The 18,565-nt window shown below is 47.8% G+C and overlaps 1 long non-coding RNA gene across 1 annotated transcript in view; it reads right to left on the bottom strand.

Annotated features, from left to right (window-relative positions):
* LOC112950095 overlaps positions 1 to 16,537 on the bottom strand; it is a 73,252-nt gene extending 56,715 nt beyond the window's left edge. The window contains exon 1 of the long non-coding RNA XR_003249949.1: positions 16,499 to 16,537. This is a non-coding gene — a long non-coding RNA (uncharacterized LOC112950095). The remainder of the gene's footprint in view (positions 1 to 16,498) is intronic.
* Between the last annotated feature and the right edge of the window lie 2,028 nt (positions 16,538 to 18,565).

An 18,565-nucleotide genomic window follows, 5' to 3' on the forward strand; every position in this document is an offset into this window, starting at 1 on the left:
TGAGGAACTCAAAGTGGAAGAACAGCCAAAGAAAAAGGACCAGTTCTTTTGATCTTCTATACCTTCCTTTCGCTCCGAATTTTGCTACAGATGATGCTATGACTTTGCTCACAGCTTGCTTTTTTTTTCCCCCTCCACAGGCACACCAAGGCATCTGATTGCTGCTGAAATCAGGAAGACATAGGCGCCTTTAACGTCTGTTTGCCTCAGTTTCCCCATGCAAAATCCCCCACTGCCTCCACTGTAGATGCTGCAGCAGGACAGATGCTTCCACTGCAGCCCTCCCAATTCCTGTGTTAACAAGGAGTAGGCACAAGGCAGTACATATTATGTTGTGACTAGTGGTTACTCCTTGTAAACAGGTTATATTAATTACTTAACAAATGTTTGTTACTGCCCTATATCACCCTTAGGTTCAGTCATCTCTGCAGACAGAATATTCGGTCCTGGGTAACGGCTGTTGGCAACGAGAGGAAATGGACTTTCTGATGAAAATGTTTAAGGTCTGTTATTTGTGAGATGCAGCTGAGATGGTATGTAATGAATTTAGCCCAGTTTCGCTTCATTTACCATGGCTAACACATACAATAAAAGTTTAGTTTATATTCTGGTGCTGCCATGCATGAATATCTCATTATAACTGCAAAGACTTTTTATTTTTATTGGGACCTGTAACAGCATTGTGGTATGTTAATTATCAGCTATGTAGCAAAAATGCAGCCTTCCTTCCTTCCTTCCTTCCTGCTTGCCTGCCTGCCTTCCTCTTATATGGGCCTAATTAAAACCAAGGGGGCCTCTACATGGGCCTCTATTTAAGCTGATATGTTTTATTAGACTTTAGCTGCAGTTAACAGAGACTAGATGCAGAGCATGGAAAAAAATGGCAGGGCGGTTACTGGCCTTTCTTGGCATGCAAGCACATCCATGCCACACACACAGAGCTGCCCGCGAGCTCCAGCCGCTCAATGCTGACCCTCATGAGGTGCCTCTTACCTCCGGTGGGAGAGTTGGGTGCCACATCTCTAAAACAGAGGGCGGTTCTCCTCCTTCTCCCTTCCTTCCTTTCGGGTCCCACCACGGCGGGCACAGCCAGTCCTCCATACAGCAGTGAGGACCCGTCACTGCTGAGGGTAGGGGGTCAGGGACAAGGACACCACCCTGGCTCAGATACCCTCATGTCTTTTCACTCTCTCTTCTATTTGTATAGGCAACTTATTTATCCTAAGTTTGTCTATTTATTTGATGGAGGAATTGATGGTTGCCCCACTTGGCTTATGCAGGAGACTCCCTCCTGCCCCAGCTCACAGCCTGCTTGGATGCATATATACATGGCACCATTTGATGAGGGTAGGGCCCTTGAGAGCAAAGAGCAAGATGGGAGGACTAATAAGTCAGGAACTAAGCAAAGAAAGACACCAGAAAGAGAAATCAGATCTGTTTCAGGACATCCTGGTTTGCTCAACATCCTGTGCATTAAGAGAAAAGAGGAAAGCAAGGCTGCCATAGTTTCATAAATCAACAGCATGAGCGGTGAGACCACAAAGGTGATGTCAGCCCTAAAGTATGGCCAGCAGCAAAAAGTCCCAGGAAAGCATCATATCCTGCCTTTGAAAGAAGTGGTTACTTGTGACATTTGACCACCTTGAGGAACGGCCACCACTGGTGGTTTCCATCAAATCAAGACTTATTGACTTGACACCACTCCTGGTGGTGGTGTGGGCTGGGAAGTTTCTTAAGAAACGAAGAAGAGCAGCCTGCTGAAAGCTGGGCTTTTGTTTCATGTTCATCTTGAGGCAACTTTTCCAGTGCTGAGCAAAAGGATTCCTATAAACACAGCTTATCTGCTTGCAGCTCCAAAAAGGTCACACTTTCCTGCTCTTCCACAACAGCCTCTGAGCATGGCCAAAAGAGAGAGGAACAGCTGGGTGGAGGTGGAGAACTTTTAAGGAGTCTCTGCTAGGAGCAGAAATTTCAGCGATACAAAAAGCTTAACAAGCTTCCGAAGAGCTGCTGGCTTCCTAAAAAGGGGGACCCCAGGGAAGGCGCACAGCACAGGAAAGCAACACGGTGGCAGAGAACAGCAGAGGCACTGCCTAGCCAGCGCAGGAAGTGGAACAGCACCATATGAAAGATCTTGCTGCTCATTAGGTAACCTAATCCTTAACCCAGATGTCTTTTACAAAACTGCAGCCTTAAAAATATTCAGTGTTTTTCTTTTTTTTCCTTTCATGAACATTAATAGTTTGGAAAACCACACACTAAACATTGCTCAAACTGTTAGTGCCCCAAGGGCTGAGGCTCCAGTGAGTCACTCCACTACATCAAGTGACCTTTTGAGAACCTTCTGCAGAATTGAGCAAGCAGCTGCAATCAGAGAAGGATAAAAAACATGTAAATTGCTCCATTTTTAAGGGCTCCTTACTAGTAACAGGGCTGAATTCAGATCTTGCTGCAAGCAAGTGCAATGGCACTGGCAGCAGCAGCTTCTGTCCCCTCCCCAAGAGCTCAACCTTGGCCAAATCTTTGCCCAGAGAAAGAGGTGAGCAGTGGCTTATGTTCTCTTGAATCACCAGAAAGGTTTTTTGTCTTTCCAGATATCCACAGTTCACTCACTTGAGTCTCAAAACTGGGATTCACACAAATGTTAGCTTGGTCTCAAGCCTCCTATTACCATTTCTGCTGAGTTTTGCTTTCAGTTTCAGGGTCCAACGAATGACAGAAAAATGGCAAAATGCTTTAAATCTGGCAGTTCAATGTTGGTTGCTGGCTTCAGGGCAGTGAGCCTAAAAATGCTAGCTGCAAAAATACAACTGCTGCCTAACTGGTCATGTAAAGCAAATATTGTGCTACCTTTTCCTTTCACCATGACCAAAAATGAGTCAGGGAAAGTTTCCACCTCATTGCTGCATCCAAAGTCCTGTGAGCACTCCTTGAGCCACCTCTTGGCGGAGACTTTCGGTGTGCAAGTGGTGATGACGGTGCTTCGCACTCTCCATCTGGTTTAATGTGCTCAGCACAGAACCCTTGCCTGCGTCCACTCCTGAGCTCTTGGTTATCCCATCATCTCATGCCAGAGATCTCCAGGACTTTGACTCCGTGGGCAACAGACTTGACTTGCTGAATAACAATTTTGATACAACTGCTAGTGTTACATATGTCAGGGGAGATCTGCACCTGAAGTTCATGTGCTCACCCGGTCAAAAAAAACCTAAAATAATCTGGAGGAACGGAGAGTTTGGTGGTAATGGAGTGAGTGCCTTGCCAGCTGCATGATGAAAGAGTGAGGAATCCTTCTTTCCTCCCTCCCTAAAGATGGATCCATAGCCAAAGCCTGGCTGGGATGACTTGCAGGGTCTGCTTCTTCACACTACAGTGGCGGAGCAGGTGCTGCCCTGGGGGCAAGAAGGGAGTTTTGTGCACCTCAGGAGTTGGGTGTTTGGGACAAGTGCCTCCCAGTCGGCAGGAGAGCCTTCCTGCGTGTACTGAGGCCATGCTGTGAAAAGGAGCCTCCACGCACGTGTTTTGTTTATTCTCCTCCTTGGCAAGCCCAGGAGCTGGGATTCTTCCCTAACGCATGGGGCCTGCTCTGTTCATGTTTTGTAGCAACAGGCTGGACCTTGGGCTGGAGCTGGGGCGGAGGGAAGGGAAGGTGCTTGCCAAGTCTGCTGGGACAGGAACCTTGACAAGAACCGCAACAAGAACAAGCTAAATTTTCAGTGGAGATGCTACTTGATCTCTCATGGCTTGCTGGAGTTTAAAAAGCTAGGTAAATATGCATGTCTTGCAAGTACTGCACTTACTTATATATAAGGCCCAGGCTAGGATAGCTTGGTCCTGGCAGAACCTAATACACTGCAGTTTGTGTGATTTTAGCTTTCCAGGGCTTCCAGCTCAGTCTTGGCTGGCTAAAAGGTCAAATGTCCAGGCCAACAGGGGAAACTTCGCTGAAGTTTCTTCACATTTATTTACTCTACGTGTTTGGGCCCGGGTTTGTGGCTATAATCACATGGGTTTGAGGCCAGCTTTGCCATTTAGATCCTTGATCCACCAGCAAGCCAGATGACTCCCTTTGCATACTCTCTGTACATGGTTTTACACCGCAGCTACTTCATTTAAGGTCAGCTGTAATTTACACTCAGAAACTTGCCTCCCAGCCCACGTTTTACAAGAACCACGCTATTGCACAGAAACACACCTGCTTTGGGGATCTGTGGTCAGAAAAACCGCGCAGATCGAGCTCTGGCAATACATGCTTCTGGCAGGGCTGCACAAAACCGGGGGGTTTTGACTCGTCAGAGGGGCTGGCTAGCACAGCTCTTCAGCGTGTGCAGAGCTGGGAAGGGGGGGGATTTCTCCCAGAGGCCTTCAGCGAAAAGCACATCTAACTCGTACCATATGAGACTTGCTGCTCCTCCAATGAAGCTGTTGCCAAGCTGCTGAGAAATGGCGTTGGGAGATGCACCCCGAGCACTGCTACAGATTTTTTTGACTAGTATAACTGAGAAGTGTGTTCCCTGCAACGTAACTTCTCCCTAAACCTTCTGCAAGGGGTCGGGGCTGTCCTATGGCTTCTGGGAAGACAGTATGTGCTGGTCCTTTGTATCCATCCCGGTGTGTTTTCCATTCGATCCCAAGCCATTCTGTGCTCACTCAGCTCACTGCCTCGCTGCAGGCAGGCTCTTCCCTGCTTGGCTGCTCAGCTTCCATGATGGGATGCTGAGAGAGGGCAACATTCTGCTGTTTTCATCACCTACAGAGCAAGCTCGCTGTGTGTCCCAGCTGGGGCTTGCTTGGGGTATTTTCCAAGTGAGGACCTTGCACATCCTTTACCTAGCTTCCTTTTTACTAAGTTTCTCTCTAACCAATTTCTTTCTGTAAGTAGATCTGGAGAATAAAATAAACGTAGCCCTGCTAATAGGCTTAGAAAGATTCCCTGGTAGCTGTGCAAACTGCTGCAGACTTCGTATTCCTCTTCCAAACATGCCCTGTGTAATTTCTGCTTACATGATTGGGTCTTTAAGCCTAGGCACATTCAATCACCATCTTGCAGCACCTCATAAATCTCTGCTCAGTATTAGAGTAATAACAACATAAAGGACCTAAAATGCCTGCTTGCCTGGGGGTGCAGACATTATTCTCAGGAAACCTGAGTTGTTTCTTGCAGCCTGGCAGCTGCTTCCGAGTGGGTGCCCATGTAGAGCTCTTGTCCTGCAACATGCCCCTTCACAAGCTCTCACCTCTGGACTTCCCGTGTGCCACAAGTCTCTCCCCTCTTCCCCATTCCTTCCAGTTTGCTCCTGCTTCTATGCCCTTAAAATACTTCCAAAAGTGAGTTAGTTAAATGACTACATGCTGTTGTGTGGGTGAATGGAGATCAGTTTCAGTCCAATTTAGGTGAAATATTGTTTAAAACAGTGAAGACAGGAAAGGACCAGCGGTAACAACAACTGCTGGGGGGGGGATGTGCAGGATCAGCTGCACTTCCGAATTTGAGCTAGCTACACCATGAGCACCGTATCTTACAGGTGTGAAGTTTACTGGCTTTGAAACTGCTCTACAAGCGTTGAAGGCAACGAGTCCGATCTGGTTCAATACGGGCCGATGCGGTACAAAAAGAAACGAGGTGCAGGAGCTTCTTTCCACTAGAAACTACGATGCAAACTTGGGAAGGGAAATAAAGGAGAACAAAAGGATTTCAAAAAAAGTGACTCAAGTAGAAAATCCTCTTGTGCTGAAAGGGGCAGAAGGCACTAATTTCATAGTTGTGCTGCTACGGCAAAGGTAAGTGGTTTGGAGCTGCTCTGGGGAGGTCAGCCCTTTGAGGGGGGCTTCCAGCAGAAGCTCTCAGATAACGATGCCTACTGGCCCCTGAGAAACTGGTTGATATCATGGTGCTGCCCTCCTGAACTGCTCGGGAGGCAGTAAGTGCAGCAGAATGAGCATGTGGGCAAAGGTATGATGTGGGTTGGCTTGAACTCGGACGTAAGTTACAGCCTGGCCGCATTAACAGATGTCGCGAGCCTGCTGCTGGAGAAAGCACGCAGCACGACTTGCTTAGAGACAACACAAAGTGTTAGCCTTAATTATTTGCCAGCAGCAAACTCCATATCATAAATTAACATAGAAAACGTTAACATACTAGCATAGAAAATACAGCAAACTCATAAATCACCACTGGAACTGAGGGATTCGCAAGGCACAACAGAAACCCAAAGCTCACCCAAACATAACTACTAGAAACTTCTTTGTGAAATTTGTTGCATTACGACTGCCTACTGTGCTGGAATTAGTTGTTTGTTGCAAAAACACAGTTTTTTCCCCTCCTTATACAAGCACCACATTTTTCCTTGATGTCTGCCTTGTACATTTTGCTATCTTTCCCCTTTTTGCTCCTTTTCTTTTGGATCACAAGAAGCTATTTTGAATGGTGTGCGCAAAATTTTTCTTATTCCAAGCAAGAACTCCTCTCTGTTGGCAGTCTCATTTTTATTCCTGTATTTGTTATTGAGACAATATATTTTTAGAATACTGTTATAGCAGAGATCACCAGGGGATGGCATTATCCTAATGCTAAAATTGCATTTTTTTCTTAGCTTGTGGCCGAGCTTTTGTTGTCATAAGACGAGCTTTGACTCTGTGCTGCACACACCAGGCTGTTTGATAATATAAGCAGGCATATCCTCAAGGGAGGGACCTAAGGCCCTGAAAAAAAACCTGCCATGTACCAAACTGTTTTCTAGAGGACTCTCAAAATGTCTTTACCGACCTCCTTTATCAAACTAGGCTTTTAATTGCACATTTAGAGTCCACAGTGATAAGATTTGAAGAAGGAACCAGAATGTAGTAGCCAACTAGAAGAGACGCCCTGAGATGGAAGACAGAAAATGAAAAACATCACAGATTGATTTGACTCATTAGAGGCGCAGGAAGATCATGACAGAGTTACCTAAATATTTGGATAGTCTCTGTTTCTTTTAGAGTGGTCTCAAATGTATACTCAGATAAAAAGCATAATACCTCCAGTGAGAAAATCCATCCCTAGCATCTTTCCTGTGCATACCACCCTCTTCAAGAAGCAGCTCTGAGCCCGCAGTGCTTACACGGCCTCCCACAGCTGTCTTTGTGCCTATGTGAGACGCAGTTGGATCCCCAACCGTCCCGTCACCACCCTCAAAGGATCCCCTATCAGCCTTGCACACCCGGTGACCGTTCTGCTCTGGCTGCAAGGCCCTTCGGAGGAGGAAGCCACGTGAACACCAGGGGAGCTGCTGCCAGGGGGACATCTGAGCCAGCCAGGAGGCCGGGGCCGAGGGAGCTGGGGTTGGGAGGGGGCGGCCGCGGGCGGCGTGCACGCATGGGCGGTCATCTGTGGGGCTCAGGCTGTCGCTGCTGCAGCTCCAGCTCCACAGCCCGTCTGTGCTGGCAGAGGGATGGCAGCCAGCGCTGCCCCCCAGACTCGATGCCCTTCTGATGGTGGCGGGCAGGCAGACAGGGCCCTGCGCCCCGGCCTGGGAGCCACCAGGGCTTTCATCTAAAATGTCACTGCAGGAACAGCTTGCCAAACAGAAAATGCTTGCTCAGTAAAATAAGAGTGAGTTCAGAATCCCTCTTAAGCCACTTGATACTGCTGTTTTCACACAGGAGTGGGTAATAGCAAGAGGTTCAGCAGAAGATGTCAATTTTCAGTAAAAAAGTGATGATTTTTACAGTCTTTGGGCTGTTTTCCTCCTTTGACCAACTAGGAATATAAATAATAATGATCGTCAATCTCTGTCTTCCCTTCATAGAAATTATACAAAAAAACTTGCACTTCAGTAGTCTGAGAAGTCATTTCAAGTTCATCACTATGGATCCATAATCCCTAAATCTAACTTATTAAAATGAACGACATTTCATAGATAACTCTACTGCTCAGTGTGAAAATCAACAGATAGCACCCCTCTATTAATTCAATACACAAGAAATGAGCAGGAGGAACCGGTATCTGCCTAGGTAGGTGCAGGGAGATATCCACAAGGGAGTGTTTCAAGATCCTTAAAACAACATGGATCACTCGGCGAGCGTTACTGCCAACGTTATTGCCATCCAGGTATAAATATGTACGTGGACTATCATTTTTGTGTAACAAACGGTAAAAGATATCCTGGTGACAGTGAGGCAGTCATGGAGAAAGGATTACTTTATCACCTGCCTATGACTCTGTTTCCCAAGCAACATTCGCACCAATCGGCAGCCCGGCGCGATCATTAGTTCTTGCACATGGCAGCAATGAAATTGTCCCTTCAAGTAAATCATCCAAGGATTTTTATAATCCGAAATAAAATTTTCTAATATTTTTTTCCTAAGTTTTCCGGGTTTAAGGTTTTAATCTTTTATTATTTATTGTACGGCAGTTGTGAAGGGCATGATGAGAAGCTCTGCGTAAATAGCTGTCGGGGGAGGACCAGGACACGGCAGCGCTGCACTCGAGGCATTAAGGATTTCTTTTCTCTGCCCTATTACCCAGTGCCCTTCCTGAGGCGGTTCAAATGGAACCAAACACAGTGGGAATAAAACAAAAGCAACTCCAGCTGCACCGTGGGCTACAAGCCTTTTCCCATCTCCTGACTAAGTTGCTGACAAATCCTCTCTAGCAATAGCAAAAGTTTTGCTGTGCATCGTTTCTTCCTAAATCCTATAGCACCCGGAAGGCCTGGGGAGGCCAGGCAAGGAAGCGGGCACGGGCTGCCAGCCTGCAGAGGCAGCTCAAGCACAGGAGGCCAGGGGACCGGCAGCATCGCTCAAAGGACGAGTGCCCAGAGGCCACGGGAGGTGGCACAAAGCACAGCCCAGCGGCACGGCCACTGCTTGCTTCGCATCGCTCAGCACTGTGAAAGACAGGGGCTCTGTTGGTTAGACCCATCAGTACTGCAGTTCAAAGGGCAACTATGAAATATTAGGGGCCCGATCACATAGGAAAAAAATGAAGAAGAGCAGGCATTTGGGGAGCAGCTCGAGTGAACAAGTGCTCGCAGGCTCAACGCCACAGCACCTTTTAAGTCCCTCCAAACAAACCTCTGTGCTCAAAAGAAAGCAGCTGAGGCTTTTCAGACTATTTTATGCCCTTCACATTTTTTTTTATTCTATCTGCTTGACTGTGTGCCCTACATTAGGGCCAAATCTATACAGTACTGAGGACATATAATTCATCCCAAATGATCAAGGATAATTATATGCTTAAAGAGCAATATGCAAAGGTTCTCCTACAGATAATTAAGGAGAAAACTCACAGTTCACCCATGTGGGAAGTTAGCCAGGAAGTGCAGACATACTTTGGGAATTCATCCATTATTTATAATCTGCGGTGTCTTGTCAAAAACCCTAAATGAAAAGTTAAAGCTTTAACACATTCTCTAGCATACTGCTGGGCCATCACCTCCCATTAGTTTTTAAGTAACACTCCCATTGGGCCAGATTCATCAGAAGGTTTCCTGGCACCTGCTTAAGCTCTCGGGACCCCAGTGAAGATACGGCTCAAGGAAGCTCCAAAGCAGCCCTGCCACTGCCCTCGCCCTGGGGCTCACCCAGATAGGCACAGATGCAGCTCCGGCAGCCAGCGTGCCGGCCCGGCGCCGCAAACTCGCCCACGCACATGCTGGCGGGCCCCAAGCAGCCCCTACTCTTTCCTACCTGTCCCAACCTTCCTATGTTCCAACGCTGATAAAATAACTGCTCTGCCCCTCTGCCACTTGTTTCCTGCTGCAAAAAACTTCCCATTTGATTTTCCCTCTTCATTAAAGAATAAAACAACACTAGGGTGCCATTTGCACTGTGCAATGTTCCTACAGTATTTCAATTAAAACAGCTCATCTTCAGGCCCATTCTTTTCCTAGACACCCCTACCCTTCCATCTACAGCTGAGGTGCAAAACCCAATTAGTTATTAATTGAGGCACGTTAAAATTCATTAACTCTGCATGTGAATTTTAAGCTATAATTAGCTGTCTTGCTGGGCTTTTGTTCTTTAATCTCCAGGTAGAAGGTCCCACTGTTAATAGGAAAGAGAGTGCACAGTCCCTACATCCCTCCTGGGGGCAGTGAGCTTGGTTCTGGTGGTGGCAGTGTGACACTGGGCCCAGCGGGGGCTTCCTGTGTTACCGCTGCCCTGTCAGCTATTGAATACCCTGTGCCATGTATGAATTGGAGCACATTTTGAAAGAGCAGAATGGAAATATTTTTCAGAAGGTCATTTCCAACACGCTCAGCGTCCTGCTCCAGGACACATATACCAGCCTTGTTACTGTGTGGATATCTCTCCTTCCAGCTTTGCCTCTGCAAGAATTTTCATCTTAAAGAGCTACTGAAAAAAAGGAGCTCAAGGCAAATTCTTGTCTCACATATGGAGCCACATGAAGCCAACCTTTACTGTAAAGCAAGATGAACATAGGAAATAACTCGTGTGACAAGTGTCAAGGCACAGCTTTGCGGCAATGATGCTGGAATCTGCACATGCTTCTGGGCACCTCTGTTCGTGGCCAGGATGTCCCAGTTTCTGAAGGAGGCAGCTTAAAAGCAACCTAGTACGAACCAGCTCTTGCCCCAAGCAGCTGCCTTTCAAAAGGGTGCAAACTGCAGAAGTGCTGGGTGGAAGTGGCACCCTGCTTCTCTGCCTGGGGACACTGAGGGGAGATTCGTCTAACCCAAAAGAGAGGCCGCCGTGAAGCCATGGGCGCCGGGGAGGCTGGCCTCGGAGCCGCTGGAGGCCGGCCTCGCGCTCCTCCCGCCCCCTCATTTCTGCAATGTGCCAGCCTACACATTGGAGCTGGCACACACGGAAAGCAGCCGGTGCCAGAAAACAAGTCTGGTGCAGATTATTTCCCTGCTGGAGCAAGGAGGAAGCCATGGAGACTTTGGGCGGCGCGATACGGTTCCTAACCCTGTTCCCGCTGCAAGGCGACCAGGCACCGATGGCCGAGCAGGCCGGACTGCGTGGGCAGTGTCCGGCCCCAGGGGCTTCCCATCCATGGGGAGAGCAGGGCTCGGGTGCTTTGGCCCCTCACCTATAGGGCCAAGGAAGTGCTAAGGGCACCAGGGGCAAAGCAGGGTTGGACCCTGTCCCAGCACCCTCTAACCTCTGCCCCTCACTGGAGTGACAGACGGGGTCACACTGTGGCTAGTGGGGGGAGAGAGAGAGAGAGGGACAGAGAGAGAATGAACTACATTAAAAGCCCAGTTTTTATTAGGATGAAAAGAGAAATTTTCCTCTTGGCACTATGACAGGGACAGCAGAAGACTTGGATGGCACTTGCTGTCCCTTAGCCCAGGGCTCATCAAGTGCACTCCAGGTACCAATCTGGAGAGGTCTGGGGCACAGCTGGAGGAAGGGACGGCAAAGGAGGCAGTGGGTGGAAAACGGAGGGCAGAGCCAAGCCATGCTCTGAGCTTTCACACTGCCCTAAGCTAATGTCCCCTACAGTTTGTCACATTCTTCCCCTCATGGAATAACATGGGGACACAGGGTGCGTGGCTACACAGAGGCACCTTTAACAGGGGAGCTGCCCCGTGACTTGAGCCAGCAGTAGTCACAAAGCTGAGCTCGGAGCCTGGCACCTGCCCCTGCCTCGCGAGCCCAGGCGCGTGCACAGGCTCCTCCACGCGCTCACTCCTGCCTCCCTTCCTCTCTCCGGGGCTCCCCATCCTCCCTAGCAACTTAGCAGCCACACACAAATTCACTCCTTGGCACTGAGGAGTCAGAGAAGCAAACAGGATTTTTGCAAAAGCCCAAGGGAAAAAAGGAAAAACCACAACACAGCAATGACCTTGCATGATTTTTCACATGCCTCTGTATCAATCAGACATGTCCTGCCCTCACAAGTTGAAAAGGAGCACTAATACTAATATTGATGTCGCTGTCAAGCCTTTACAATAGATGCCTGACAGCACCGTGTTAGCCCGAGATACAGATAGTTCAGGCAATCAATAGCTTGAGAAGTCTCATATGGCAAGAGCCACGCGGCACGAGTACAGAAGATGGTGTGTAAAGCATCCTCGTTGCTCTAGCCCTCGCAAGGCTTCATGCTGGAGGGAGACTCCCAGCCCAAAGCTGCCAGAAATAGCTCAGTTTCAGGGGAGCAGACCAAGGCGTTCAAACCCTGCTCCTACCCACAGGCATTGGGGAATGGAGAATTAGCAGCTCGCCGGTGGGAGCAGGGGCTGAACGTAAAGCAGGGGCTGATAACACCCATACCTCCCTGCCTGCTTCAAGGCCTATGACATTTGCTTGCGATCGCTCGGTTTTCCTCCCTCACACAAGCCTTCACACCAGCAGATCACCCTAGCAAGAAGCCCGTCTCTGCTCTAAAACCAGGTGGCTTCATTAGCCTATCAAATTATTAACAACGTCAGAAGATCAACATTTGTTTGGCCAAGAGCAATGAACAATACAAACAGTACCACCTAAAATCATTAATATTTTATTAGATCAGAAGCTCTGGTCCTGTAGCAAAACTCCATGAAAATGAAGTGCACTGCGAGCCAGTGCAAGGAACTGGACACAAAGGCACAGGGGATGCCCTGACTCCTTTTCCGACACAATAGGGAAAGCCAAGAGCGGCCCCTCTTCCCCCAGACCACAGCTCCCAGGCAGGCCGGGTTTTTCTTTTATTTCCCGAGTACCGTGGAGGCTGGAGAATGAAACAAAGAAGTTTCTTGGGTTGCTTCTTTCCGAAAGCAGTGACCCCCAAACTCTATCATTAGTAACAATAATGAAAAGGTGCCATAAGAGGGAGTGTATGGATGATTGCCACTAAAAGGAACATTCTCATTAATTTATTACAGATTTTTAACTTGGCTTCATTAGGACATGTCTGTTGAAGGCCATTTAGGACTCTGGGGATATGCCCGTACTTTAGATTCCCTCCACGCTTTGGGAAGAAGGCAGGCAGGACAGATTTGCTGGCTAGTGTACATTTTTGCAAGCGTAGCCAGGAATTCATCATTTTGCCAGTCTTCTAACTAAGAAAAGGCAGCCTCTTGAAGTTAAGGATATGATGATTGTGTAGCCATTTAAACATGAGCCTCAAAACTGGTCCCTCTCTAGCATGAGAAAATTGTAAACCAATTTTTCTTCCCTCTGCAAACCTGCCAGCCCAGCAATGCCCACTGTTATCCTTGTATCCCAATCACGTGCCACCCAGAGAAGGCCATCCTTTCATCTGCTTTCTCATCACAATACTGATCTTTCTGCTCTGGATATGTGCTTTTAGAAGAGCCTCTCCACAGCACAGGCTCTAGCATGTGCACTCTCACATACATACACACACCCCTCTGCCCCACACAGGCCATCGCGGTGCTGCTGTCCAAACGCCCCCTCATTCCTTGTCTGATGAGTTCCTCTAAGGCACCATGCACAAAGTTGTGAGGACCTTGGTATTTCTTTCAGTGTCATCAGGGCACCAGACTCCCACAAGCTGTTTTGGAAGAACCTGCTTCATTGAATCTTCTGGATAAGATGACTCTTCACTCTTAAACCTACAAAAAGCCACTGAAGCCCTGCAGTGATAAATAATGACGAGCACTTGGGACAGGCTCCCTAGCTGGACAACATCTATAAAGCAGAGATAGCTAATAATTAACAAACCCAGCAGATTCTAAGTTTGCAGCCCCTCTAATGGAGCAGAAGACAGGGAAATATTAAAGAAGGGCTAACAGCTGGCTTATTAATGCTCTGAGCGGCAATTTCTTACAGAGGACACAAATGGGAAGGCAAAAATGCCATTAAAGTCTATTTTAAGATAAACAGGAGAAAAATACCCCATGAATCGTATCTTATTATATGCGTATTTTGCAACTATTGGTCTAACAAGCATCCCTGGTTTCCTTCTGCCCTTACCTGCACCCAGGGCTGGCCTGACAGCACACCGAGCAGCTTGGAGTGCAAGGGGCTTGTTAAAGTAAGAGGAAAACGGCCCTCAGAAACAAACTTGGACACGGGGAAGCTTTTCAGCAGATGCAGGGCCTGATTAAGCCACTGGGAGAGCATGAGGGCTCCCTGGCCAGTGTCTCCAAGGCCCTGAGGTGGATGTGGATAAGCCGCCGGAGTCGTTGTGGCTACGGGGCAGCCACAGGAGGAGCCGGGGACTCCTGGCAATGTGAAGCAGAGCATTTCCGAAAAAAAATAGGCCGCTTCTCTGTCACATGAGAAAAAACACTGCCCCGGGTGCAGCCCCAGGTGCCGGCGGGCGCCAGGCCTCTCGGGCTTGCGCCGAGAGTCTCTAGTGGCCGGACACCTGTAGCGCCACGACCAGGGAGAGGGAAAGAAATTCATGTTTTACGAGCAGGATCTAAAACAAATTTTATTGGAAACTTTTATGTTTGTAGGTTTGAGTAGTTTTTATAGAGACGAGTTCTGAAAACTGCCATAAAATTTTGCCTTAGGGGTTATGATTACATTTGTATCTTTCCCAAACTTATATAAATAAAGACGACAGGTTTTACTGTAGAAGCTTAAAAGGTTAGAGTGGTATTTGGTCTGAGATGAACCTTTTATAGATATGATGTTGTAAGGATTTATTGTTAAATATCAATAAAAAACACCCAACTTTACATTTCTTGATAAAGCCACGGCGATTAGAAAAAGAGCTGTTAAAAATGTGCTTGCCTCCCTAGTGGGAGTCTTTCTGCTAAAATGAAGTTTTAGGGCATTTTTGTTCTCTGGAAACCACTCTAAATCTTACAGTAAAAGCGCTGCTCGCAGAGGCAACACGGCGTGTGGCCCTGCTGCCCCCGTGCCTGCCCACAGCAGAGACTTCCCTGAGTTCTTCATGTTCCCCCCTCATCCACATGCCCCTTCTTAGTTTGCATCTGGCTTCCCTCCTTGCCTATCGATATTTAGAAGAAACACAGCAGTTACTTCACTTTCAAACTTGTTTTCTAGGCCCCAGCATGGGACAAAAATCAGAAAATTGTCTTGGGAAAGCAAAGAGCAAGAAGGAAAGCCCCAGGCTCCTGACCTGCCACGATGGCACCAAAGGCTCTGCTACTGCAGGATACACACACGCCGTGCAGGCGTTGTGCAGCTGGCGCTCAGGCTGAAGGGAACGACCCGCTCTCCGTACAAAGTGGCATTGTACCCTTAGGCCCTTCGTAAAGGCTGTTCTAAAGTCATTTGAGAATATGGTATGTTCTGAGCACGGGAGCTCTCCCAAAGCCACGCGTGTGCCTAGACTGCCCAGCCTGGCCTACAGTGCGATGCAGACCAGAAGCTCCCACGTACATGAGAGCCACAGGAGGCCATCTAAGAATTAGCATCTCCAAAAGAGCAAGAGGTTTTCAATGCTGAATTTAGGAGAAACTCATTTGCTGTCAACTGCACCCACAAACAGTTCTCATAAGCTAAAACACTGGATCAGGACGTGGACTCAGAAAGTTCTTCCTGGGAAGCTGGTCTCACGAGGCTCTTGCTCTGCACCCGAGAGGACAGGCTAGGGGCAAGACAAAGGCTGGAGCCACCACCTGAAGGGCTCCACATGTCCCTTACCTCTCTGAAAACCTGTCAGCCGCTTCTCCTCCCCTCCAATGTGCTTACACACACCCGCATGCCCAGAGCCAAGGAGGCCCCAAGCGCAGGAGCAACAGCAACGCAGCAGCAAATGCAGCTCTGGAAGCCCTGGCTACCCCATCACCTGAGCCCTGCAACGCGCCTCACGGCAGGGAGGCAAAGCCAGCAGCCGAGCTGTCCAGCAGGACAACTATCCTTGGGTTGCAACACGGAGCAGATTGATTGTAAAGTGAACACTCCAACAGCGGAAACTGGGTTGACTGCACCCACTTTTTTCCCCCTCAAACAGAGTGATACGATCTGAAATTTGAGTGGAAAGATTGGGAACCTTGTTTGTTGCAGAGGGGGATTAATCTGTGAGGAAACCTCCAGGAAAGTGTTCAGAGCAAGCAGCCCTCGGAGCCTGGGCACAACGTATGGCACAGCAAGGCACTGTGTTAGCACCGATACACCCGCCACTCCCACTAAAGCAGGCCCACTAAAATCTGTTTGGGCCTTCATGAGGTTATGGGATCCTGACCATGCACCTGAATGAAACCTTTGGCTTGCAGATGAATTCATAGAAAATACATTGCAGACATTTGTTCAAAAAACACATTTTTTAAGAGAACACATACACATATTTTAAGAGAAATATCCACTTGGAATGAAAAGAGTGAATGAAGTCTTAGAATTCAAACATAACATCAAAAACACACAACGAGGCATGACACAAAGCAGCTCTTTTTATTTTTCAGCTCACTTACCTCTTCTCTTCTTCTAACTTCTTCTTAACCAATTTTTGCTTAACACAAAATTCTTTGTTCCAGCCACAGGAAGACACAGACTTCGCACGATTCCATTTAGAACCAACATATTTGCATTTGCCTGAGACAATTTATTCTGGTTTAACTAGACTTTTAATAATGATCCCTTCACCCGACGCAATGTTCCCTGATAATAAGATTTGAATCTTTCCTACCTTGCAGCCCGTGTCTTCTACCTTGTGTCCTGACTGCACATCTGGCTGGCAGCCGAAGGGCTTCATCACTGCAGACACAGCTGGATTGCAGCGTCCAGCGCAGGGCAGACACAAGGCACTGTAGCATCTCTGCAAAATAAACATGCAAGGTTGAGCCTAAAATGTGCTAAGACTTCTTGCTGAAACACTTTCCATTGTGTGAGAAATTCAAATACATTTTAACTTTATAGCTTGATGAGACAAAAATACATATTAAACCTTTGAGGGCAGCAGGATTTCAGCAATCTCTCTTTTTCTCCCACCATCTCCCCATTCTTTATGCCTTGTGTTTTAGAATGCAAGCTCTTGAAAACCGAGCTGATGCAAAATTACTTTTTAAATGACTCAAACAAGTTTCCAACTCTTTACTCTTCCTAAACCCTACGTCTGTCCAAGCAGGAAGGGGCACTAGCAGTGTGCGAATTTAGGCTGACGATCACCACACACCGAGCAGATGATGAAAAGCAAATGCTGGCATCTAAATGCTCGTGAGAATTAAGCTGCCTGAAAATTATTCACGTGAAGTACTACCTGGGGAATTAGACAGGGCATATTTTTGTTAAATTTCTTCTCTGTTTGCAGTCTTTCTAGGTGAAGGAAAACATATTAAATCCATCACGTGATTTATTTGATGCAAATTGTCTCTTCAGGCCTTTGTACAGTTATTAACTCCTAATTGTTTGAACATAAGGCTTACAAATGCACCACTAACAACTGGCAACACCACCACAGGTCATCCCAGGCAAAAGGAAGACTGAAAAGAAATTCAAGGTTCCCTAGAGTCCTTCATTTTATTTTTCTTTTAAACAAGAATTGGTGAAACTTTGATCAAATGAGATCCAGTTTTAGCAACACGTGGTGGGGGCCTTTTTGACGAAGAAGGATTTTGCTGGCATTGCATTTGCTGTCTGCTGGTTCTGGTCACATCTAAGTGGGAACAGGAATGTGCAAAAATTGGGGAGAGAGCAAGAGAAGAACCCAGCAGCAGATTCTAAAAGAAAGCAAGGAATAGAGCATCCCTAAGCAACACCAAACAAGGCCTTGACTGCAGCCTCAGCCTGAGCAGCCCCACTGATGAAGCCTTAACACACAGTGAAGCAAGAGAGGTGGGGCTGGGGTCTCTGGTATCCCTGAGCTGTGTTTGCTTTTTGCAAACACGTCTGCAGCCAGGCCTGCCTGCTGCAAACGCTGCCTTGCCCTGGGCTCCTACCTCCCCAAGACAAAGCCTCCAAACTTTACTGAAGGCTATTCCTGTAAACTCTTGTAGATACTCTTAGCAGCATATTTTACATATATTGACTGGACTCAAAGGACTGGAGCAGCTAAATATTGCCCAAGGGTAAAAAGAGTTGCAGAGATAGTGGAACATTGCCGCGAGCAGGAGGCTGAAGGCAATATGCACAATCAAAGGAGCCGCTGTTACCTAAGGCCATTTTACTGCTGCCGTCTCTGGGGACGGCCGGTGTTTGTTTGTCATCCTTAAAGTGTTTCTTGAGATGCTTGAGACTTTCTTTGCACAAGGTCTTTGAACATAAACAACAGCCGTCTGCAGGGAAACTTCAGCGCAGGAGGCTCTACGGCTGCCACGGCGGGGAGCTTGAGCGGCTGCCCTGAGCCTTGGCACCAAAACATGAAGCCCCAAAGATCACCCCCCATGCCAATTTGCAACATTGAGCCAGGTGATCCGACACGTGCCACGAAACATGAAAGGATGCAAGGGAGTAGGGAGGGCTTGAAATTAGGGCCTTGACCATGGTGGTCATCAGAAAGGGCACTGCGCAGTGACACCAGTATCTCTACGCCACCTTGCTCCAGCCCTGACTAGCACAAGGGTTTCAGCCCTTGGGTTCAAACAAGAAAAATCTTAGAAAGACAAATCTTAACACTGGCGGGCGAAGCTTAATATCAGCAGTCTATTTTCTCAGGTTACCAGACCCTGGAACAAGGGCTGACTGCTAAAGTGCTCAGGAGCCTTTGCAACTTACCCGTAACTGCAACCCCAGCAAGGCGCTGTGCGCTGGGACCCTG

The sequence above is a fragment of the Nothoprocta perdicaria genome, unplaced genomic scaffold (assembly GCF_003342845.1).
Source record: "Nothoprocta perdicaria isolate Ctin4 unplaced genomic scaffold, notPer1 scaffold_308, whole genome shotgun sequence".
Lineage (NCBI taxonomy): Eukaryota > Metazoa > Chordata > Aves > Tinamiformes > Tinamidae > Nothoprocta > Nothoprocta perdicaria.